Consider the following 25,291-nt stretch of genomic DNA (forward strand, 5'->3'; position numbering starts at 1 on the left):
TAAGAAAGAAAAAATGAACTTTAGAAATGGGTGTTTCTAAATATCTAGATTCTTTTAATAATATACATCAATATACCAATTATATATTCTATGCCTCTGCCATATAATATTTTACAATGTCTGAAATTTTTTGTACTAAGTTCACCACTTAATAATCACTAGAAAATGGGGACAGGATATAAAGTGGACCTAAAAATTTATTTGGCAGATTATACTGAATCTTCTCAACTTGTGTTCCACTTTCCCGACCACTGTTTCTTCTTTAATAAAAGGGAAATGTCAGACAGAAAAATGTCAATAAACCTGTAACTCCCTGGAATGTTGTAATATTAATCTAGAGCAGCAGTTCACAAGTAGATTTTGCCCCTAGGGGGACATTTGGCAATGTCTAGAGACGGGTCTGTTACAAGTGAGGATGGGAATTGGGTAATGCTACCAGCAGGCCTGGGAAGAGTCAGGACCACTGCTGAACACTGGCCAGGCGACCACACAAAGAGCGATCTGCCCAAAATGGCAATGACTAACTAAGGCTGAGAATCCCTAGGCTAGAGGGTCATTTCCCAAAGTGTTTCCTGCCCAGTGACTTTTTCTCTAATATACTTACTCAAAGAGGTTTGAGAAACACTAGATATATTTTATATCAAAATCAATATATTATCCTCTCTTAGAGATTCACACATTAACACACTAAAAGTTCTGAAGAGCGCTAACAGAAGGCTAACAGTGGTTAACAGAAAGCCACCCTCCCTTCCTTTCCTGGTACCAAGGACTGAACTCAGAGCCTCTGCAAGGAGCTACACATCCCGCCCCTTTTAAATTCTAAGACAAGATCTTGCCAAGTTGCCCAGGGTGAGTTTGAACTTGGGATCCTCCTGCCTCAACTTCCCAGAATACTAGGATTACAAGCATGTAACCACCGCACTTGGCTTGTTGAATGTATATCAGCCAAATATTATTCACTGATTAACTTTTAAAAAAAATTTAACATATATCAACACTTTGGTACACTAGTGTTGCTTGAAATACAGTTCAGAAAATATGATCCCAGTAAACACTAGATTTTTGAGTAATGAATTCTCTTTCATGAAAAGATAATAATCAGTACAAATGAAAAGAAAGCCTGCTATATGTATCACAGATACACTAATCTGTGACTAGCACTATGTTCCAATAGTATGCTATCCGTTTCCAAGAGATGTGACAAATCATGATTGAGACATGATGCCAGTTCTGGTTAGTTGCCCTCCTTGTGGGGCCTACACTGAGGCCACCCACAGTAGGCAGGAAGTAGAGTGCTCAGCATGGTGCTCAGCGTGCAGCACACTGCATTACCTCTTCAGGTAATATGAGCTGCTCTCTTTTCTTGCTATTCTAATCCAAAGCTGTCCTCATCCACTCATTTGTTCTGTGCCTAAGTCATTGTCTGATGAGATAAATACCTTACAATATTCTTAAACCGCATAAATAAAGTTACTTTAAAGATTTCTCCAGAACAAGAAAAATCTGCAATTTCAGAATGGATCATCTTTACAAAAGATTAACAGCAAACTGAAATTTATAGAAAATGTAGCTGATAAGCTTGAATCATTTATAATGGAACCTAATTAAATTGCTGCTATCAACTGCACCTTGGTAACATCTACCTACCCTTACTCCACACCAATTCTCTGGGGAAAAATAACTGCCTCCAAAGACAGACTGAGCAACAAAGCTTACGTACTGATATGTTTATAAGGAAATTTTTCTGGATAAATAGTAATACGCTAAACTCTTAAAAGGTAGCTCCCAAAGTGATCTGGGTACTCACAGAACTTGTAGAATTTGTGGAATTCACCTAAGAAATTTTTCTCAGTTTGATTTATGAACACAAATGCTTGTCAACAGGTATTTATCTACTGATTAAAGTGAATCATAATCTATGCCAAGGAATTACTAAAAGGGGGCATGCATCTATTGACCCATTTGGTAAAACATATCAATAGAGTAAAAAAGATGGTTATCTGCATGACTGTTGAATTTTTAGACATTAGACGAAAATTAGAAAATAAAATTTACACTTTAGTACCAAGTATTACATACCGGCCAACCTTTATTGGATGAGGGAAAAACAGTTGATTATTGTTTTAGTACTGTGTCAAGCTATTTTCTATGGTAGCATTACTCTTTCACATAATTAGTTAAGTCTAAGCATTTTCCTTCCATATGCTAAAATTCCATCTTCTCGATATTACAAACAATCTCAAAATCCTTCTTGAATCAGTAACTGAAAACTAGCTCCTCTGCCAACACCTCCCAATTATTGTGTTAACATAGTTTTTATAGCCATTCATCACAGAATTATACCATATTTTAAAGTGACACTATGGTTAATAGCATATACTTATAGTAGATAAGAGGACAGACCTCTAGATTTAAGGGCCAGATAAGTCCCTTAGTTTATGTGACCTTGGGCAAGTTAATATTATTGTGCCTTAGTTTTCAAATCAGTAGAATGACAATAACAATGGTATTCTACTTCACAGGGTGCTGTGAGAGTAGATATGTTAATATGAGCAGAATGATTTGGAGCAATAAATCTTAGCTGAATAAATTAACAGCAAAAGATGTATTTCTAACGAGCTAATCAAGAATTTAAAAATTTGGCTGGATATACTGCAGAGTTAAGACTTACCAGGGCCTGGGGATTTAGCTCAGTGGCTCTCCTGCCTGCCTGGCAAGTTCAAGATCCTGAGTTCGATCCCCAGTACCAAAAAAAAAAAAAGGAAAGCAACTTTTGGGCTGGGGATTTAGCTCAGTGGTTCCTCCACTTGCCTGGCAAACACAAGATCCTAAGTTCGATCCCCAGCACCAAAAAAAAAAAAGTAAGAGTTAAGACTTACCAGACTCTGGCTGGGGATTTCGCTCAGTGGTTCAGCCGCCTGCCTCGCAAGCGGAAGAACTCGAGTTCGATCCCCGGTACAAAAAAAAAAAAAAAAAAAAGACTTACCATACCAGACTGCCCAAAATCATGTAACATTTATTTTAGTTACAACCCGTGAGTCAGGACTGAAATTCCTGTTTGTTCTTTTTCAAGAGCCTATCACAATAAATCTTCTTGGTTTACTTTTCAGACCAACCAAGACTGTGTGTGCATAGGTGCAGACAAGAAAATATAAAATCACTCAAAACTTCTCTACAAACAAGAAATATAATTTAAAACCCAATTAGTGCCAATTCTAAGAAGATATTTCCCACAGAAGGTATCATAACAATGTCCACGAACAAAAACCTCTATTTTCCTTACTATCCTCAGCCCTGGATTTTTTTATTTAAGACTTCCTCATACATCTGCTTCCATTTGAATTACTAAACACCAATAAGGATCTTTCCACATACCCGACAACAATTACTTTTATCTAAGATTAGAATTCTGATCACACAATATTTCTATAGTTCTAATTGACATAATTTTTCTAAGGTTCTAAATAGGAAAGAAACCAGTCTTAGAGAAGTTGATTTATTTAAGGTCCTACAGCTGGATAAATAAACTGGAAAAATTTTATCTCCTCTTACAAAAGACTGTCTTGAGTGTTCTGACTTAAACAATGACCAAGAACCAATTCCACTAGTACAAAAGCCAAGAGTGTGAGAGAGAGAACAAACCAGAGATGACAGTAAGCGTCCTGGGCTACAAACACAACCTCCCACAAATGCCATGTGAACAGAAGAAGGCTTAAGCAAGTCTTCTTTTGCCTTTTCCCACTTTCCATCTCCTTTTTCTCTCTGCATTGGGGTAGCATTAAAAATAATACTCTCTTCACTATTTCTATTTCATCTGAATAGCAAGATCTTGTATGGCCGAGTATACGAAGAGGTTTCAACAGTACTCTTAAGTTTCTAAACCTTAAGTTAAAGAGAAACAGAGCCAGCAAATCAATGGAAAAGCATTCCTTTGAAACCCGAATAAGATGCCGTATTTCTTCATATTAGGAGACATGCTACAGTATTTAAAACAAAGTGATGGTAGACAATTTTAGTGGTCACTTGTTTCAACTGGAATTCAGATTTCTGTTTACACATTCACAATGGGGCTGTAATTTGTATGTCTTCCTGCCAGGTGGCTGGAACCACTGGAGATACACGTATGACTGTCCTATCAGGCAGCTTTTTATTAGTAAAAGGACAACAAAAGTGATTAGATCCATTTGTACAAGCTGCCCAATAAGAGTCACGCATATACCACCAGTGGTCCAAGAAGCAGAAATGTATTGTCACCCGATCAAAAAGGACTTCTCTGATGTTCTTATGTAAAATACAGTATCCTTGTCTTTCTTTATTTTTTTATTTTTTATTTTTTTTGGGGGGGTGTCTATTTCATCATAGCACTTCAAAATTAACTAAAATAGAAGCTCTAAAAGTACAAAGACTTGGCCATACTTTTTGAAGCTATATTCTTGAGAGTTGGAAATGTACCGGGCACATAGATGAAATTTTTGAAAGACTAAATGAATAAGAGATAATAATGTATATGGGTATAATTATATTTGTTAAAATTAAACAGTGGTTTGTTTGGAAACTTTTTCTGGCACAAATTAAGATTACTTTTAATATCTTGATTTCTAAATCTAAAACTGTCAAATAACAATAAGTGTTAATAATTATTAAAATTTGTTATAGTGATTTTTAAGTACAATATCACTTAATTCTTCCCCAAAGAACATTTTGTTATTTCCATTTAACCAATGAGGAAACTAAGGCTTAGAAATAAATTAAGGACTGATAAATAGCTCGCAGTCACACAAACAGCAAGTTAATGAAGCAGAATTTGAACCATGTTCTAACCACAAAGGTCAAGTTCTGAATCACTAGTCTATGTTGCTTTGTAGGTCTATTTACCTGTCATAAGATTTAATATTTCTATTAGAGATTTGTAATTCAGGACTGAAGTGCTTCAAAGTGAAGAGTTCCCCAAAGGACACACTAAACTGGGTTAGAATTTGTACAGTATGTGACTCCGAATGTTTGAGAATGGTATCTTAGCTGGCAACTGGCTCTTAGGCACCACCCATTGTGAAAATATTAGTTTGGAAAAAATCAAAGTACATATGACAGTATGTATAGAACTAATACATAATATTATGAGTTAAATACAGCAGATGAAAAGATTCATGTCAGTATGGCTAATGGTTGTCACTCTTTCTCTCAACTTTCCAGTTTGCTAAGCTTCATTTTCCTACAGGCTCCCTATGTGACCCAAGCAGCTTAAATTCCCGGGAATTGTCCTTGGTTCTGGCCCAAGTCATTTATTACTGCTATCAGAAAGCTTTCCTCCAAACGCCCTGCTCATCTGTAATGTAATTCAGACTGTAATTTCACAGGCTGCTGCCTCACCTGTAGGGTGCCATCTGGAAGGAGAATTATACCTGATATTTCCTTCTAAGATGCTCATGGGGCATTCTTCTTTCAAAAGTGACATTTACTTTTTAAAATTAAATACTGCACTTAGCCTCCAAAAAATAAGTACTACAAAGGAACATATGGAATTAAATCAGGAACTAGAATATTGACATTATTCACTGAAATGAGAACCTTATTCTTTTTTTTTTCTCCATTAACTTTATTGGTACATTTTATGTATAAAATACAGTTACATACATCATTGGGATCTTGTACCATTACATGAGTCTCTTGGTTCTTATTTTTTTTTCCCCTTCCCTTGCCCTCCCTTCACCCCCTCCACCCTTCCCTATTTGCAAAGACCTTGTTTCCATTTCTTTCCTCTTCTCATATTTTTTCCTTCCCCTACCCCTCCCAATTCCCCTGCTCTTTTAGACCTTTTCTTCCTGTTACACAATATCAGTTATACATTTTTTAAATTACAACATTAAGATCTAGGAGATATTACCACAGAATTTAAAAGGATATAGAAAGCATATTTCAAAAATCTTTTTTGAAATAAATCTGACAAATTCTAAGAAGTAACTTAGAAGACAAATTAATGAAACTAACTCTGGAGGAAATATAAAATTTGAATAGCACCTATTAAGGAAAGTATATTCCTAGCTTGAAAACCTAGCTATATGACAACAGCAGGCTCATATATATTTTAACTGATAAGTTACATCAAACATTTAAAGCAGAAAAAAGAAGGAACACTTCTCCCCTCATTTTAGGAACTCAACATTGTGCTAATCGTAAAACTGGATAAAGATAATAGAAGAAAAAAGTATGAACATAGATAGAAATTTGTTTAACAAAACAATTAGAAGTCAGATCTGACAGGATGTAGAAAGTAGTTTTGTTATAGGGATGGCAGTGTTGGAGAACCTTATTCTTAAAATGCCTGGTCATGATATTTTCTTGGCACAGATTCACTCATTATAAAAGAAACCTGTGATAACTTCAGTATAAGGTGCTTCTCTTCTCTAACATTTTAAAAAATAACTGATACAGCCCTACGAAAAATTTTTAAAAGGCAAATCAAGGGTGAGATACAAATAAAATGAGTTAATCTGGAGAAAGACTCGTAACAAAGAGTTGATAATATGGAATCCTAAAACTGGAATAAAAGTTACTTGCAACAAATATACAACCTGAAATATCTAATTCTAATTTAGTTGAATTCCTGGATTAATGAATGTGCACATTTGCTGTTTCTATGTATATCATCAAATTGCCCCACAGAAAGACTATGATAATTTTTATTCCCACAATTCTGAGTAAAGAACTAAATATAAAAGGGAAAGGGACAAAGTTCCTGAAGAATATTTTCATGTTCTTGGGGAAAAAAGTACTAACCATAAATAAAAAGACCAATGTTATTATGGCTTGTATCCAAATGTTTTCCTGAAGTCTCACGTGGCCATAGGTGGGGCTTTTCAGAGGTGGATGGATCTAGGGTGTGTGATGCTAGGATCGAGGATGTGATGCTGGGATTTGTTCACGGAGCAATGCTAGGATTAAGGTTGCCCCACCCTGGGTGTGAATGCTAACTGCCTTCAGAGTGGGCAACCTGGTGATAAGATATAAAGGTCAGAAAGAGGGCTCGCTGCTGTCGCTTTGCTTGCTGCTTTGCTGCCTTCTGCCTGCCATGAACCGTTTCTCTTCTGTCATGCCCCCTCTGCCATGCCACCCTGCCTTAAAGCCAGCCAACTATGAACTGAAATCTCTACAAGCTGTGAGCCAAATAAACCTTTCTTCTTTTAACTTTGGGTATTGGTATTTTATCTCAGCAATGAGAAAAGTAACCAAGACAACCAATAAATATGACCACATTAAAAACTAATCCTGCTCATCAAAAGACATAAAAAAAGAACCAAAAGATAAGTTAAGTTAGAAAAGATATTCTCTGGCCACTCACATGTACATGTATATTTCTATCTCCAAAGAAGAACAATAATTATTTTATTTTAAAAAATGTAGCACAAAAGAAAAATGGGCAAAAGTATAATATGCAACTATTTCACAACATAAGAAATACAAGTAGCCATTAATCATATGCAGAAATGCTAAAAGGCACAGGTAATTCAAACAAAATGGAAAGCACTCCCTGACTACTAGGCTAATAGTGGTCATGCAATACCCAGTGTAGACTAGCCTAGAGAGGCATGAAGTAAAAATTTTACTACTTTGGAAAAGGTTGACATTATCTGGTAATGTGGAAGATGAGCACATCGTATGATCTAGCAACTCTACTTCTAATTATTTACCTGAAAGTCCATGTTAAAATGTAACTACATGTATGTGCAAATATCCTATATAGAGACATGCAAGCTGGGTGTGTAGTCCAGTGGTACAGAGCTTGCCTCCTATGCAAGAAGCCTGGTTTCAATCCAGCACCGCAAACAAGACAGAAAAAATAACCTGCGAATTATTTGGTGCCTGTCACTAGTAGAATGATGAGACACACTGTGGTACATTCATACAACAGCATCTACAGAAATGAAAATGAACAAATCGGCAATGTAACATTATAAAACCATAAAGGAAAGCAGGAAATAATTACCACAAGGTCAGGGGAGTGGTTACCTCTGGGATGGGAAGGAGTTGTAACCAAGAAACATTTGGATGGATTCTCTATTTTGATCTGATGACTACACAAGTGCTCATTACATGGAACTATGGGTTACACTGTACTTGTAAGTGTATGTAATTTTTGGAGCACATTTCACAACTTAAAAGCTTCTAAGAGGAAGAAGTGACTTGTGCAATATGCAGTAATAACAAGGGTGAAAGCAAAAAGGATATCTATTCACAAACGGTTATAGTAGTGCACAGCAGAACGAAATTAAGGAGAGAAATGACTACCTGTGAGGAGGAGAAGGATCAGCAAGCAGGCTACCGGTATGGGAATGAGACTAACTCTTGACTACAAATTCTTTTGCAGTTTTTGAATTCTGTCATATGGTTATATACTATTTGTTCATAAAATTTAGGGCAAAAGGGCAAAAAAAACCAACCTAAAAAGACCTTATAATCTTTCATACTTTACTTTGGAAAGAAAAGTGGAACTGATTTATAAAGAGAAGCATTAAGATTATAGGCAGAAATTATTAACAGTCTTGATTGAGAAAAACCAATTACAGATGGTCTTCAATTCACAATGGGATTATGTCCTAATAAATGCATCAAACACTGAAAATATTGTAAATAAAACAGTGCATGGGTTGTTCACTCTTTAAGACTGTGTGACCGAATGGGCACTGCCACTCACCGGCTGCTTCAGTTCGGCACTGTGAGGGTTCTGTAGCTCATATTGCTAGGCCAGGAAAAGATCGAGTTTCAAAATTTGAGCTGTGGTTTCTCAGAATATGTATCACTCTTGCACCACTGTAAAGCCCCTAAACCTTCAGCTGAGCCATCTTAAATTGAGGATCATGTGGTATGTATTTGCTACATATAAGAAGTCCATTTTAAATACAGAAACAAATTAAAATAAAGCATGTAGGATGTGGGGCAATGGTAGAGTGCTTGCCTAGTATGTGGGAGACCCTGGGTTTGATTTCCAGCATGGGCCCCCCCCAAAGAATAAAAATTTGTAACATTCCAACAGCAATACATTCCAGTGTCTATATTAATATCAAAGTATACTAAAGGAGTAAAATATTATCAGGGAAAGAGAATACACTTCACAATGGTAAAGCCAAACTTTATCCAGAATACATAATAATCCTACTGAATATGCACTAAAATATTCGAAGCAAAAACTGCCAGAAGTAAAAAATCAAACTATCCTGAACTATAACAGAAATTCATTGTTACTCTTTTCAGTAATTAACTGTGCATAACCTTAAAAGATTTAAAAGACCTGCATGAAGGCTACCCACTCGGGATCCCTTCTGTCTCTCTTAGAAGCCATCTTTCCCTCAATAAATACTTCCTACCCTTAACCAAAAAACAAAAAAACACTTGAATGACACAGTCAACTTGATCCAAATGATAATTATGTAACACTCCTTTCACTGAAAATAGAATGCATTCTTTCTAAACCACTGTGAGACATTCAATAAGAGAGACCATATGCTAGTCCACAAAACAAGTCTGAAAATATATAAAGGAAGACAGCATACAGAGGATGTTCTCATAACCAAATTAAATTAAAAATCAGTAATAGAACCTAAAGAATTTCCTAATACTTGGAAATTAAGACAAAACACAAATTTATTGAAAGATAAATTGATTGACTTCTGTACTAGTATACAGTCAAAAGACAATACATTTTAATGTGTATCACAAACAGTCCTCAGAGTCAGTCCTGTTGACTACTTGACTACTACTTTCCATTTAAGAAAGGTAAGAAATGGGGCCTAACTACCACCGATGAGACACTATTCAATGCTCACAATGTCCTGTACAAACGCTTCCCTCCTCTTCGTGCACCTTATGACACGCAATCCAGACTTTAGAGTACAGTGGACTGCTGAAGAATATAATAGGATGAGAGACCATTTTCTCCACAGGATCTTCCAAGTCTGAAAACTTTCATTGGCTTAAAAATCCTTCTTCCACTAGATGGCACTCTGACGTAATCAATAAAAGACCAACTGTCAAATCGCCCCTTTTCCTTGCGCTGTGGCAAACTGTGCAATAAGCAATTCTACCAAGGGAAAAGTGAATCATCCCGAGAACTCTCCAAAAGCATGGGTAGCTCTTATTCCAGAACTACAGAACCACCTTCCAAGGCTGAGGAGTGTGGATGCATGTGACTTCGAAAACACTCGCAATCCTCAAACTGGCTTTTAAAAAAATCATTAATTATAAGTAGGTACTGTATCATTAAAACTGAAGTATTATCCAGCACTTTATTTTAAAAAATTAAAGAAACATAAGGACATGGTAAAACTTATTCACCAATGTGTGAAACTCTTGGGGGAAACATTAGAGCCCTTCCAGAAGGGCCTGAGGGACGTTTGTTCCCAGGGAGCCACCCTGGAAGCAGACAGCAGACCCTCACTACATAGCAAACCCGCTGGGCCCTTTAGACTTCCAGCCTCTGAAGTGGGAAATACGGCTGGGCGTGGTGGCATACACCTGTAATCCCAGCATTTGGGAGGCTGAGGCAGGAGGGCTGGAGCAGTTCCAGGCCAGCCTGGGCTACACAGGTGTTATGGCTTGTGTCTCGATGTCCCCCCAAAGTCTCATGCAGTCATGGGTGGGGCTTTTCCTGGAACTGATTCATGGGGCAATGCCAGACTCAAGGGCACTAGGATTGAGCGTGTATCTGCTACCTGCCCTAAGTTATGTGAATAAGATCAAAGGGGCAGAAAGACGCTGTTGAGGGCCCCTCCTTCTCCCCTTGTTGCTTTGGCTGTCTTCCACGGCCATGAACTATTGCTCCTCTGCCACCCTGCCCGGGAGCCAGCTGATTACGGACTGAAAACTACAAGCTGTAAGCCAAATAAATCTCTCCCCTATAACTCTGGGTGTTGGGTATTTTGTCTCAGCAAGGGGAGAAAAGTAACTAAGATAATAGTGAGCTCAAGCCCAGCCTGAACTACAAAGCAAGATGCTGTCTCAAAAAACCCGAAACAAACACCCCAAAACAAAACAACTAGGAAATACTTTTACTGTCTATGAATTACCGAGTCTCAGGGACTTTGTAACAGCACCACAGACTAGCCACAGTGATTCTATAAACATGTATAAATTTGTAGCTTAACTCAGGACTTAAGGAACAGGATCTCATTCAGTTTTTAGTCACAATACATTTTAAGAACTACTGATCCTAGCTGGGCGTGGTGGTGCAGGCCTGTAATCCTAACACTTGGGTGGCTGAGGCAAGAGGACTGCCACAAGTTCAAGGCCAGCCTGAACTAATAGCAAGAACCTCTTTCAAAAAAAAAAACAAAACTGATCCTCTAAATCCAAGAAGCATATAAGAAAAGATTTTGTTAGATTCCAGGAAGCTGGCTTTTACCTAGACAGTATCTGCTAAACCTAGTAAATGAACATGGGGGAACACGACAAAACCATAGCTCAGCCTCGGCAAGAGGAAAGTGCCCCCAATAAAGCAAGAACAATGACCACACTCACAGAGTGAATTTAAAAGCTCACTTGCTGCTGCACCCCACTGCCTCAACCCAGTTTGGAACCTTGGAGCTGAGCGCCAGGCACACAGCTCTCCTTCACCCCACCCCATCTCCAATACCTGCAAACAGAGCCAGACCTTCTGTAAATGCATACCCATACGCAATGCCTGTTGGGGAGGGAAAACCTCAAGCCACAGCCACTAATTTAGAGTAATATTGCAACATACATGGTAAGACTGGAAAAACAGGTAAACCCATACCACTTTTGGTAAGAATCACAGCGCTGGGGAGATTGCTGCAGTAACTAGTAACACTGCGTATGCATTAACTCTTTGATCCATCAACCCACCCTCAGGATGTAAAAATGAAATGATACATGCGAAAGAATATGTAAGATAGTATCATTTTAAAGGCAAAAGAATGAAAGGAATGCACGTGTTCACATGCTACCTATACACTAAGATATGATACAGCCACAGAAAGGAAGGATAATTTACCTGAAAAGAGACATACAATAAATCCGAGTTATGAACACTCCAGCTGGGAACAAATCAGGGAAGCAGCTCAGGTGTCTGACTGTCAGAGATGTGCTGCTGTGTGCTTACTGTACAGTGTGATAGCGTATAGCAGTACAGAACCATTGGGACTTAACTGTATTTTTGTGTGTTTAGAATTTGTGCTTTACATTGTATATCTGTATAAAGATATACAAGATTCACTCTGTTGGACTTATGATAGAATCTGACTTTAGAATATTCTCTCAGAACTGAATTCATTCATAAGTGGGGGACTTACTGTAATTTTAAACTGCAAAAATCACATGTATGGAACATGTTAACTTTTGCATAACACAAGGATGAAAAATATGAATATGTATACAATATTTTCCCAAAAAATCAAGAGTTAAAAAGAAAATGGTAGCTGGCTGTGGTAGCACACACTTGTAATCCCAGAACTCTAGGAGGCTGAGGTAGGAGGATAACAAGTTTGAGCCCAGTCTGGGTGACTTAGGGAGACCCTGTCTCAAAATTATAAAACATGAAAAAGGGCTAGGGAGAAAGCTCTGTTCACTGTGGCTTTCCTCAGATGCACCACACTCTTAGCTTCTCCCACTTTCTGGGGTCTCTACTGCACTTCTGACTTCACTCTCACGGCTTCACATACTACCCCGTCAGGGGCACACTGCCTCAGCTCCACGGCCTTCTTCTGAAATCCGGGTGGAAGCCTCCCTGACCCCACAACTCTTGCATTCTGCAAGCCTGTAAAACCAGTACCAGGTGGACGATGCCAAGGTCTGTAGCCAGCATGAGCAGTAGCTGGGCCCCCTTGAATTAGAGCTGCAGAAGCATCTTAGTGCCTGGGTGGCGAAGCACTGAGAAGCAAATCCCAGGGAATGAACTCCTTAGGTGGCAATTCTTCAGCACAGTGCAGTCTTTCACTTTTGCAACTTTGGGCCTGCAAAGCATAGAGCCTCATTCCTGACATGCCCTAAAGTCATTTTTCTTGTCCAGACTCAAAGTACTTGGCTTCTTTTTAATGCTAATCTTTTCATCATCCAAGCACTTCTGTCCTTTGTGGATGGTTTCTTTCTGGCAAAACTGAAAACTTTGAAAAATGGGCTTTTTGCTCTTGCTTTTCAGTAAAAACCTGGCTAAAAGTCATCCATAACCATGCCACTCAATACTCATGTCTTCTCAGCTGACTAGACTCTCCCATCAAGCTCAGCTTACAGCTCAGCTTCTCTAGCTAGCATCATTAGCCCTTTCCTAACTCCACCTGCAAACCAGTCCTAAGGCTTCTGAACCATGTTGTCATGTAGTCAGAGCAATGGCCCCACTCCTGGTACCAGAATCTGTCTTAGTCACTTTCTTGTCACTGAGACACAAAATCCAACACCTGAAACTTAAAGGGAGCCCGGAAAGGAGATACACCCTGCCAGGTCAGGCCCGCAGTGATCTGTCTCTTCAGACCAGACCCCATCTCCTAACAGCAGCCAGCTCTAAGCACCCATAATCCAATCATCTCCCAAACACATGAGGCTTTGGGGACCATTTTAAAATCTAAACCATAGCATCTACTTTTTGTGAAATTAGGGTTACCAGCTGAATTGCAAAAAGAATGAAGGTCCATTTATTTCTATCCATGAAGATGAGATCTGCACCAAGAGATGCAGCAAGAGGGCCTGGGACATAGTTCAGTGGTGCTGAACCTGCCAGGTAAGCACAAGGTCCTGAGTTTGACTCCTGGTACCAGGAAAAAAAAGATGTGGCAAGACTTCTAGGAAAAAAAGGACAAAGCCCTTCCTCTCTGTTCTCAGACTAGAGAAAAGTGGATCAATTTATGAAAATACTCAATTCTCAAACTGTTAAAGAGAAAAATCAGTTCAGTTGATTTCAAGTAGGGCATACAAACAGTAAGAAGAATAAAATTCAAAGATGAGATAGTAACGCAGAAGAATGAGATGAAAAAGAGAATGGAGACTCAGAGAAGTAAAAGGAGGAATGAAGTATCATTTAGCAACCCATAACAGAGAAGCAGGAAGTAAAATAACAGACAGCTGAAAAATCTAACTCTATCAGAGGAAAGACTTAAGATGAACATTGGTGGATTAAAAAAGACAAAGAGATAGTTCAAGAAAAACTAACAGAGACCACAAAGACATTTAAAATAAGGATAGGTGGTGACACGACGATAGAGACTGCAACAAAAAAATAGATGTAGTCTAAGACTAACTGCAGAACATTTCCTTAAAATGAAGAAATGGTCTGAAAGAACATAAAGCATTCTGGGAATATGTGACCCAGGCTCCTTCACCTGCAGACATATCCTATTTAACTAAGTCTCAAGGCTGAAGAAATCTTCACTAATCTGGATATGAAAACAAAACATCTGTAAGGGAGAAGAAATCAGGCCACAGTCTGAATTCTCCCAGGTACACTGAAGGAGTCCCATGCTTGGAGAAAAGTCTGTCCCAAGGAACTGCTCAAGGGCCAAAAGCCATAAGCAGACACTCATAATTAGTAAGTTAGGGAATACAGTAAAAATCCAGCCACTTGGTAATACAATCCAATTCATTAAAGGATGAATGAAAAGTAAAATGAGGCGCCAGAGTCAAAGCGCAGTGTTTCAATATTATAAAACATAGGGTCACTGGTAAATAACAATGGATACTATTTAAAAATGAAATAGGTATTATTAATCTCAGCAATATAAGAAGACTGTAACAATTGAAATTGGGAAGTCAAGGGTAGAGAGGAAAAGCATTGTGCAAGTGCCACTAATGTCCTTATTCTAGAGTTAGAGACACACAAAACGGAATGACTCTCAGTGCTACTTAAAATCTCTTTCCAAAACTTTAAGATGTGTTTAGAGGCCGGAAGCCATGAAGAATATGAGTGCAGGCGCAGCAGACAAGCGGGGTCCTAATGTGTCGAGGAGGGAAGGCATTTGGGCAAGTCATTTGACTGTTCCACGCTTCCCAACACTGCTGGAAGGGTTCTAGGAGCACTAAGAACAAGGCTTGGGACACAATAACTACCCAATGAATGCTTCAATACCATTTCAAACATTTTCTCTGTAAAAGTCAAGTAAAATCAGCATTAATATTTTAATAAATACAGTACTAAGCATCCTGATAAAAACATCTAAGCAATCATTATATTTAGGCATAAAATAATACTCAGAAAGATTGTCATTAGGATTTGACTTTTTCTTTATTTTTGCAGTCCTGGGTATGGAATCCAGGAGTGTTCGTTCTATTGCTGAGCTACACATTACCACATCGCTTCCCTTTTTAACAGGGTCTTGTTAAGTTGCCCAAGCCGGACTTGAACTTATGATTCTCCTCCCTATTTGACCCTGAAATGTATGTTTTATTAATTTTAATGTAGTTTAATTTATATTTCCATTTAAGATTAATATTGTTGAGATTAAGAAATTGTCCTCTACCCAAACTAATGACTGTATCAGTGTATTTTCTCTTCTAAAGCTTTTTTCACATTTAAGACTCAAATCCACCTGGAATTGATTTCTTCCTTTGCTACGAGTCAGGAATCTTTTTTTCCCAAGTAAGAGGTCAATTGTTTCTGCACTACCCTTCCCAACTACTCTGTAGTGCCACCTTTACCACAAATGCAGTGACCTGCGTGAGTTCCACAGGTCTGTCGGTCCATCTTTGCACAACACAGTCTTAATTACTATATTAGAATTCACAGCTTGATGTGTAGCAGACCAAATCCTCCTACTTTATTCTCACAAATGGGCGGCTCTTTGGTTTTTTCCATTTTCCCATAGGTGACTTTTCAACTTTATGCAAATATTGTTGGGAATTTTATTAGAAATACATTAAATCTGTAGATGTGTATGAAGAGAACTGGCATCTTTATAATGCCCCCAAACCTCAAACAGCTCTCCATTTATTGACATGATTTCATCAGTTCTAAAATGGACATTATCACTCCATATTACAATTTTTGAAGTTGAACTGGATATTAAAATAAGTGATCTAGGTGGGTACAGGGGCACGTGCCTATAATCCTAGCCCTCAGGGAGCCTGAGGCAGGAAGATTTCAAGTTCAAGCCCAGTCTGGTCAACTCAATAACTTTATCTAGATCCTGTCTCCAAATAAAAAGAGCCAGGACTAGCTCAATTCAAAAGGCTCTGGGTTCAATCTCCATTAATATGAAAAAAAAAAAAGTGATCAGCTGGGGATTTAGCTCAGTGGTTTCGCCACCTGCTGCCCAAGTGCAAGGACCCAAGTTCAATCCCTGGTACCAAAAAAAAAAAAAGTGATCTTCTACTCAGAAGGCTGACGTGGGACGAACGCTTGAGACCTGGAATTTAAGGTCAGCCTAGGCAACAGAGCGAGACCCTGTCTCTTAAACAGAAAAGCAAAAAATTAGTTATGTGAACTTTTTTCATTTTAAAAAAAATCAAACACTATTTTCCTTCATCACAACTTAATTTTAGGAGCAATATATCTAAGAGATTCTTTTTCTAAAAGGCAAAGAAACTGACACATCATAGAAGAAAGGAAACTAGCTGACTCACAATTTAACATGAAACATGATCTGGATTCTAACTGAAGCAAACACTGAGACTAGATAAAAGAGAGGCCGGGAAGTGGTTAAGAGCACAAATTAAAAATAAAGATTATAAAGCTCAAATAATTATGCATAAGGGCCCGATTCATAATTTCATTGTTATTCTCTTTGCTTTTGATTCTTAATTCAGACTGTCAGTGTATCTATAAAAAGAACTCATGAAACACAATTTTCTCTTCATTAAGTGCTACAAATAACTGTCATTACAATACTCAAAATATCCTACCGGAAATGTGTATTTCATACTTTACCTAAAATTACTAGGTATTCTCAGTAATGCCCCCAAATTATTTACAAGGCAGTAAACTGATAATTTTGCTTGAAATATATGTATAATAATTTTAATTCCACTAATGTTAAGAAAATTACTAATAATACTCCAACAATAATCCACATCCACCAGCAATTTTCATACTTCTTGTACTTCTTGTACAAACCACAGGAAGGGTCAATTAGTAAATGTTAGATATGGAAATAAAAGGTCTTCTGCTTTTAGAAAAGGCTATAAGCAAGGGAGAAAACCTAAAAATATTCTTTTCTTAAGATTATCTCTGTATATATTACTTATTGAATGACCTAGTCTAACAAGTTATACAATATTACAGAGCATGCAGAAGTGAGTATAACTTTACAAAGTGAATGGCTGATTACTGACATTTACTAAGTGCCAGAAGCTGTCTTCAGACATTTACCCTCATTTAATCCTCTCAAGAGCCTATGAAGTACTACTGTGACCTTTGTTTTATAGGGAAGGAAACTGAGGCTCTGAGATCAGTAACAGGCCCCAGGGAACAAACCTGAACTGCAAAAGGGGCCCACATCCAAGGTGGCTTAACCTTGGACCATCATTCTAAACCCTGAAATATTCTACCTCCTTCCCTTCATGTTTCACAGAAAATTATAAATAAAGTCACGTCTGTGGCCAGTAAACTTATAATGAACATTCTGGGAAAGTTACGATGCACATCTGGTCACCATTTCCTAATGCTAAGACTGTGACAGAATATGGCCATATCAGTAATTGTGGATTTTCAGTCTCTGGAGAACAGAAAAGAGGATAACATAATAAATTCTAGTTACAACAGAAGCTTGAACTAAAGTGCAAAGGGTCCTCAGGGAAAACAGATTTTGCATGTCTTCAAGGGGCAGAGAGGAAATCTTACAGCGGAGGCATCGCTGAAGTCAGTCTTAACTACCAGGAGTGTGGCAGGCAGGAAGGTAACACACTTTAAGAGACAAAGCAATTTGCTAACCTCTACTTGGTTCTATCATCATTAACTTCTATTAATGGCAAATTATTCGGGCTAAAAATATGCCAACAAAAACTACAAAAGTATAAATATGAGGCTCTGAAATAGCAATATGTCATTTAATATTTTGTACCTCTGTAATTTTGATAATTGACTTTAATAAAAAAACACAAACATCCTGAAAGGAAAAGGAGTCGTCCCTGTAACAGGGCAACAGATGAATGGGAAATGTTAAGAGAAAATGACAGGGTTGGGGATTTAGCTCAGTGGTTCCCCACCAGCACAAGGGCCAGAGTTCGATCCCCGGTATCCCAAAAAAGAGAAAATGACAAAAGATACCAAGTTGGGGGCTATGTCTAACATTTCCTTACCTTGAATTACTGGAGATGAGAGATTATTTTAGAACACATGTTAGTAAATAAAACAGTATGTACGTAAGATGCAAATTTTATCTCGCTTAAAAATTCAGAGTAACATATTTTTATGTGAAAGAGGGACAATATAAGAATGTCTAGCGTGTAAGGCAGACAATAGATGGGGAAAGCTGCCTACTGTGACAACAGGGCCTCACTGGCAGGCCAAAGGAGAAACAAAAACATTAACACCAACAGCTTAAACAGGACCTATGAAAGGGTTCACAGCCAGCTTCTTGGAATGCTAATAAACCAAACCTTGAGCCATACTTTCTAAGTGGTAACAGCTTTAAATCCTGAAGAGCTATTTACAACAACAAAGCACATTACACATGAACAGCAAGGATACCCCACGTGAGGGTGTGGGTGTGCCTGGACACACAGACACACCTGCTCTGGTGAAGGTGAAATGGGAAAAACAAGCAAAATAAATAAAAAACCCAAGACTGTATAGAAAAATTAAAGCAAGGGACTCTGAACAATGTTAATACACTCAGGAGTGATCCTGACAATGAAAGTTCACCTAATTAACTCTGGCTGACAGTGCTGATGAGAGAAATCAGGTTCAAATAAGAGCTCTCTCCGGCAAGTGCAGTGCGCACGGCCAGGCTCTTGTCGGTGCTCATAAGATCACGCTGGCAACAGGTGGGCGGCAGCAACACCAGCTGAGTCAATCTGCTTTGCTGGACCTGAATCAGGGACACTTATTTCCAACAGCTCTATTAGGCAACCAGGAATAGGTTGTGAAGAATGGCTCTCAAAACAGGAACTTCTCTTGGTAGAATAAAATGAGAAAAATGAGAATACTTACCATCTGTATAAGTATAAACACCTTCCAGGCACTAAACTCTTATAATTAATAATTTTGTCAAACAAAACAGAAATTCTGTTCAATTAAAATGAAAATATACAGCATGACAATAATAGTATCATTGTGCTATATTCTAGAAATTTGTTTTAAGGTAGTTCTCAGGTGCTTTTTTGAGACAGGGTTTTGCTATGTAGTCCAGGCTGGCCTTGAACTCACTATGTAGCCCACGCTAGCCTCAAACTTGGGGCAATCCTTCTGCCTCAGCCACCAGAGTGCTGAGATTACAGGGATTTTAGGTGCTTTTAACATACACATGGAAAAAGGTAATTATAATAGACACATTAATTTGATTATTGTAATCATATGCTTATCAAGATATGTTGTATACTTTACATATATAGTAACAACATTTTTGTTTTATTTTAAATGAATAAAAATGAAAACATAAAATTAAGGCAAGCCTAAATCTGGAAACTTGTTAATCTAAAAAGCAAGTAGCAATTTACCGAATAGTATGCTGAGCTAGCTACTCTTATCTAGGAAAACCTTCCAAAATAAAGGTAAAATTCACAAATAGCTGCAGACACCACTGTATAGTTAGTGGGCCATAGTAGGAAAAAACCAGATGTATACCTGCAATACAGATGTCTACATTGTTACAGTGGATTATAAAAGTCCATTAAACATCTGTGTCCAACTGTGGAGGGCACATTCCTCCTCTGTCCTTTCTTGTTGAAAATACTTTAAAAAAGGAAAACAAGAATTCTGTACCTTAAAGATGGTTCATTCTAGAGTTTTATATATCCTTCCTATATAAAGTATAAAAAATAACTTGCAAAGACACAGACCCTATACACTATATTTTAATTTGAAAATGCTGGTCCAGCCTGGTGTAGTGGTGCATACCTGTAAACCCAGCACCTAGGAGGCTTAGGCAGGAGGACTGTCATGAGTTCAAGGCCAGCCTGACTACAAAGCAAGACTGACTACAAAGCAAGACAGTGTCTCAAAAAAAAAAAGCTGGTCCATAAAAATGTGGCTGGAAATTTAAAATAGTTATTTACAAATTGCTCACTGTTTTAGCCAAAGCAGGAGTATTTGACAAATGTTGGATAAATTTTAGAAAGCAGCCTTGTCCCATGTTTCATTATGTAATTAGTACTTTCCAGCATCTCAGCTCAGAAATCCTACTGGAAGTACCAAAGTTAGGAGAGGACTTATAGACCCTGTAAGATACCATAAATAATGTTTCCAACCCACTCAAGAATGCATAATATTTTAGCGCAAGCCTTTAAGGTGTTAAGCGCAAATTTCATTAGAGAAATGAGGCCATCCAGAGTTGACAGCCATAGAATAATCAGTTAAGTTGGTATCTCATCCTCTACCTTGAGCATTCAGTACAAAGGGTACAATTCCACTCCACTTATGGTTACAAGGAAAGGAAGACAGTAAGATGATGCAAAGGCTGACGTTATACTTCTAGGGAAAGGAAGAAGGAAAGTAATTAGGTATCCCCTCCTGAACACAATGATTGTTTCCCTGAGTGAGAGGCTTCCATAAACACCTGTGGTTCCAAATAATTGGCCTTTTTCATCTCAGGCTCCAATTACTCAGTACTCTGGGTTACAATGCCTTACTGATAAAGGCAGAGATTGTCCCTCCAAAGCAAAAGGTGCCTTAATATCAAGAGTATAACTAGAAGAACAAACTATAGGCTCTGAGGATAAGACACATGAGAAGTCATCAAGAGGGTGAGACAACCAGATTTTAGTAACATCTGGAAATTAACAGCAACCTAAGGCTAAAGAGTTTAACAAAGAAGGAAGAGGCGTCACTTCAGGAGCCTAGGGGCCAGGGTCATACAATGGATGATGGAACCATGACAGGCCTTTCAAAATAGAAATGAAGCCACAAAATAAACACCAGCAGAAGTAACTAGAGAAGAGAAGGGATGTCCTGCTTCTCTCTTAGATCTCTCAGCATTTTCCCACTGTGTTCCTCAAATCCAGAGGGAGCCAACTGTCAATGGAGCCTGGGAGGCAGCCTACAGTTTGCCCTTTCAGTACAGAGGGAGGCAGGAGAAAGGTACAAATGGACCCAGGGTCAAACAACCCAAGATCAGCATGACTTTCAATAAAGTTCACATCATAAAGACAATCTTGTAAATGTATCTGATCAACTACTTTACTTCAGGTATTAAACGAATCAGTTCTAAGACTTTACTTGTATATTAATACTTCTAGTCATCTTTCAGATTTTGAAATAAAAACTCCTGTAAAATCCAAGATCCAGAAATATAATGTTGCTAGGCAAGGTAAGAACAACCCAACTATTTGATATGTAAAAATGTGCAGTGGAGGTAAAGGACATCTGGTCAAGCCTGTCTTTTTATGTCTAAAAAGTCTAATTTGGAATAATGTAAAAGACATATTTTCTTTTTTTTTTCTCTCATTAAACTTTGTTTTAATGGGTCTCAAAATTCTGTGACAGATTTTTGGTCAAGTTGTGTTCATTAAAAAGTGATTTTAAAAACTAATAACTTAAAACTGTCATACACACAAAAAGAAAGCAAATGGTCCACAAAACACATCCTCCTTTCCTCCTGAAGGTTTTACAATGCATTGTTATCATTAACCAGTCTTTTACTATTAAACTTAGATGGCCAATTGGGAGAAACAGTTCTGAGACCGGCCTTCCACCACTGATTAAGACTGGGGTGGCAGGTGTTAGGGGTGATATTCATTTAGCCTTCTGAGCTTTCTAGGAAGACCTGGTGACCTTGCAGCTCCAGCAGCCTTCTTGTCCACTGCTTCGATGACACCCACAGCAACTGTCTGTCTCATATCGCGAACATCGAAACGACCCAGAGGTGGATAGTCAGAGAAGCTCTAGACACACATGGGCTTGCCTGGAGCCATGTCAACAATGGCAGCATCACCAGATTTGAAGAATTTGGGGCCATCTTCCAGCTTTTTACCAGAACGGCAATCAATCTTTTCTTTCAGCTCAGCAAACTTGCAAGCGATGTGAGCTGTATGGCAATCCAGTACAGGAGCACAGCTAGCACTGATCTGGCCTGGGTGGTTCAGGATAATCACTTGAGCAGTGAAACCAGCTGCTTCCATTGGTGGGTCATTTTTGCTGTCACCAGCAACACTGCCACGTTGAACATCTTTGACAGACACGTTCTTGACATTGAAGCCCACATTATCATCAAGAAGAGCTTCACTCAAAGCCTCATGGTGCATTTCAACAGATTTTTCTTCAGTTGTGACATTGACTGGTGCAAAGGTGACCACGATGCCAGGTTTGAGAACACCAGTCTCCACTCTGCCCACAGGGACGGTACCAATAATACCAATTTTGTAGACATCCTGGAGGGGCAGCCACAAAGGCTTGTCAGTTGGGCAAGTGGGTGGCAGGATGCACTCCAAAGCTTCAAGCAGTGTGGTTCCACTGGCATTGCCATCTTTATGAGTGACCTTCCATCCCTTGAACCAAGGCACGTTAGCACTTGGCTCCAGCATGTTGTCACCATTCCAACCAGAAATTGGCACAAAAGCTACTGTGTCAGGATTGTAGCCAATTTTCTTAATGTAGGTGCTGACCTCCTTAACAATTTCCTCATATCTCTTCTGGCTGTAGGGGGGCTCAGTGGAATCCATTTTGTTAACACCAACAATGAGTTGTTTCACACCCAGAGTGTAAGACAGAAGGGCATGCTCACGGGTCTGCCCGTTCTTGGAGATACCAGCTTTGAATTCACCAACATCAGCAGCAACAATCAGGACAACACAGTCAGCCTGAAATGTGCCTGTAATCATGTTTTTGATAAAGTCTCTGTGTCCTGGAGCATCAATGATAGTCACGTAATCCTTGCTGGTCTCAAATTTCACAGGGAGATGTCAACGGTGATACCACGCTCATGCTCGGCTTTCAGTTTATCCAAGACCCAGGCGTACTTGAAAGAACCCTTCCCCATCTCAGCAGCCTCCTTTTCAAATTTTTCAATGGTTCTTTTGTTGGTGCCACCACATTTGTCGATCAGATGGCCGGCAGTGGTGGACTTGCCTGAATCCACGTGTCCAATGACAATGATATTGATATGAATCTTTTCCTTTCCCAGTTGGCTTTGATTTAGTGGTGGTTTTCACTACACCTGTGCTCTTGCGGCAAACCCATTGGAAAAAAAATAAAAGATATTTTCAAAGAAAAATAAAATACTCCCTAAAAAAATGAAGATGCTATCAGCCAACATTTAGCATAAATTAAAATTATTGCCAAGTAAATGCTTCAACCGTGCTTTCTCTGAAGCATCTTTTTGGCATATCTTTGAAGAAATGTTCAATGTTTAATTACTGAAGACTAAATTCATACTTCTTATTCAATTCAAAAGATAAATCAGAGTGTTAACATGTATTCTTTGGAGTATGGGAATAAAAATATGTTGATTAAAAATTGACTTAGGCCGGAGATTTAGCTCAGTGGTTCTGCCCCGCCTTGCAAGCACAAGGTCCCAAGTTCGATCCTTGATACCAAAAAAAAAAAATTGATTTAAAAAGTCAATCCTAGAGTTACCCATCCCTTCAAAAAAACTTACTGGTTCTTATGTACTAAGAAATATAAATAACAACAGCCATTATGAAAAATAGTATGGAAGTTCTTAAAAAACTAAAATTATATTATGATCTAGCTATCCTACTACCAAGTGTTCCAAAGGAAATGAAATCGGTACATCAGTGTATCAGTGTACTAAAGAGATAACCTGCACTCCATTTTTACTGCAGCCAACAACAGCCAACATCTGGAACCAACTGAGGTATGTCTATCAATGGGTGAATGGATAAAGAAAATGCAACATAAACACACAACAGATTATTATACAGCTGTTACAAACAGTGAAAGCTTGTTATCTGCAGCAATACAAGTGGAACCGGAGGACACTGTACTAAGTGCAATAAGCCAGGTACAAAAAGACAAACAATGTATCTTCTCACTCATTGTAGAAGCAAAAAAATGTTGAATTCATGTAAGTAGACAACAGAAGAGGGAGCACTAGAGACTAGAACGGGAGGGTGATAGAGGGAGGTGGCATAAAGGCTACCAAAATACAGTTACAGTAAGAACAGTACTAATAATATTCCATATTTCAATACATGATTATAGTGCACAACAACTTACATATTTTATAAGGAACTAGAAGCAAGGCATTCAAAGGTTCCCAACAAAAAGAAATTATGAATGTTCGAAGAGATGGAAATTCTAAAGATCTTGATTTGACCATTACACATTGTATATGTGTATGGAATTATGTATAATCAGAAAAGAAATAAACCAATGTTTCTTTCATATGCCAAAGAATAACTGCCAACAATAGTCAATATGTTTGGCTCTCAATTAAAACATATTACTAAATTAACTAGGAATACTTCAAGAACTCCCTAGGATTTCTGCCATTTGGCTAGGATTGTGACTACGTTTATCCAAAATTCATAGAAAACTATAAACAAAACTCATTTTAATTTTTCTGATAATCTCTTTCATGAAAATATATTTATCAAATATAGCTTTAAAAAACCAAACTTTCTAATGGTTAAGGAATCTGTATCTATTGGAAATATCTATTTTATCTTAATCAAATTGGCATATCAATAAGTCAAATCAGTAAACACTATAAGTTTCAATTTATATACATTTTAAAATATTCTGCCTTCACTCATTTCAATAGCAATCTACATACAAAGCTATGTAACATACTTTAATTTTATTATTTTGGTAACAGCAATAAATTCTATTTTATGTGAAAAAGGGCAATGACTCTATAGCCCAAAGGACCCTAAGTCAGGACACTCGGCATGGTAGTAAAGGAGGAAACATGCTAATTTTCATAAAGTAGTCCTAACATATCCTTAGCAATCCTTGGAGGCTTTCAGGCAGACGTTTAGATCTCTACAAATTCCAAAAGTAGAAAAATAATTATTTATTATGATTGTAAAGAGAAAATGTTTATTCTTTTGTAAAAACATGATGACCAGCCAATATAGTACCATTTTAGAATAATTTGTCATAAAAATTGTTGCTATTTTAAAAATACTGACACCATTCTGCCATTTAGTACATTATAATTAAATATAGGGCCGGGGATTTAGCTCAGTGGTGCAGCCGCCTGCCTTGCAAGCACAAGCCCCCGAGTTCAATCTCCGGTAT

At 38.1% G+C, this 25,291-nt stretch overlaps 1 protein-coding gene and 1 pseudogene across 6 annotated transcripts in view; both read right to left on the reverse strand.

Annotated features, from left to right (window-relative positions):
• Prmt3 (protein arginine methyltransferase 3) overlaps positions 1-25,291 on the reverse strand; it is a 126,260-nt gene that overhangs the window by 60,597 nt on the left and 40,372 nt on the right. The gene's annotated exons all lie outside the window — the stretch shown is intronic.
• LOC106009927 (elongation factor 1-alpha 1 pseudogene) lies at positions 2-25,187 on the reverse strand (annotated as a pseudogene). The gene is made up of 2 exons (XR_015451501.1): positions 25,183-25,187; positions 2-23,214 (listed from the first exon to the last, which is right to left on the reverse strand). The product of XR_015451501.1 is annotated as an elongation factor 1-alpha 1 pseudogene (transcript).

This window comes from Heterocephalus glaber, unplaced genomic scaffold (genome assembly GCF_053883595.1).
Source record: "Heterocephalus glaber isolate CG9 unplaced genomic scaffold, H.glaber_assembly_v1.0 deba00001428, whole genome shotgun sequence".
In the NCBI taxonomy this organism is placed as follows: domain Eukaryota; kingdom Metazoa; phylum Chordata; class Mammalia; order Rodentia; family Bathyergidae; genus Heterocephalus; species Heterocephalus glaber.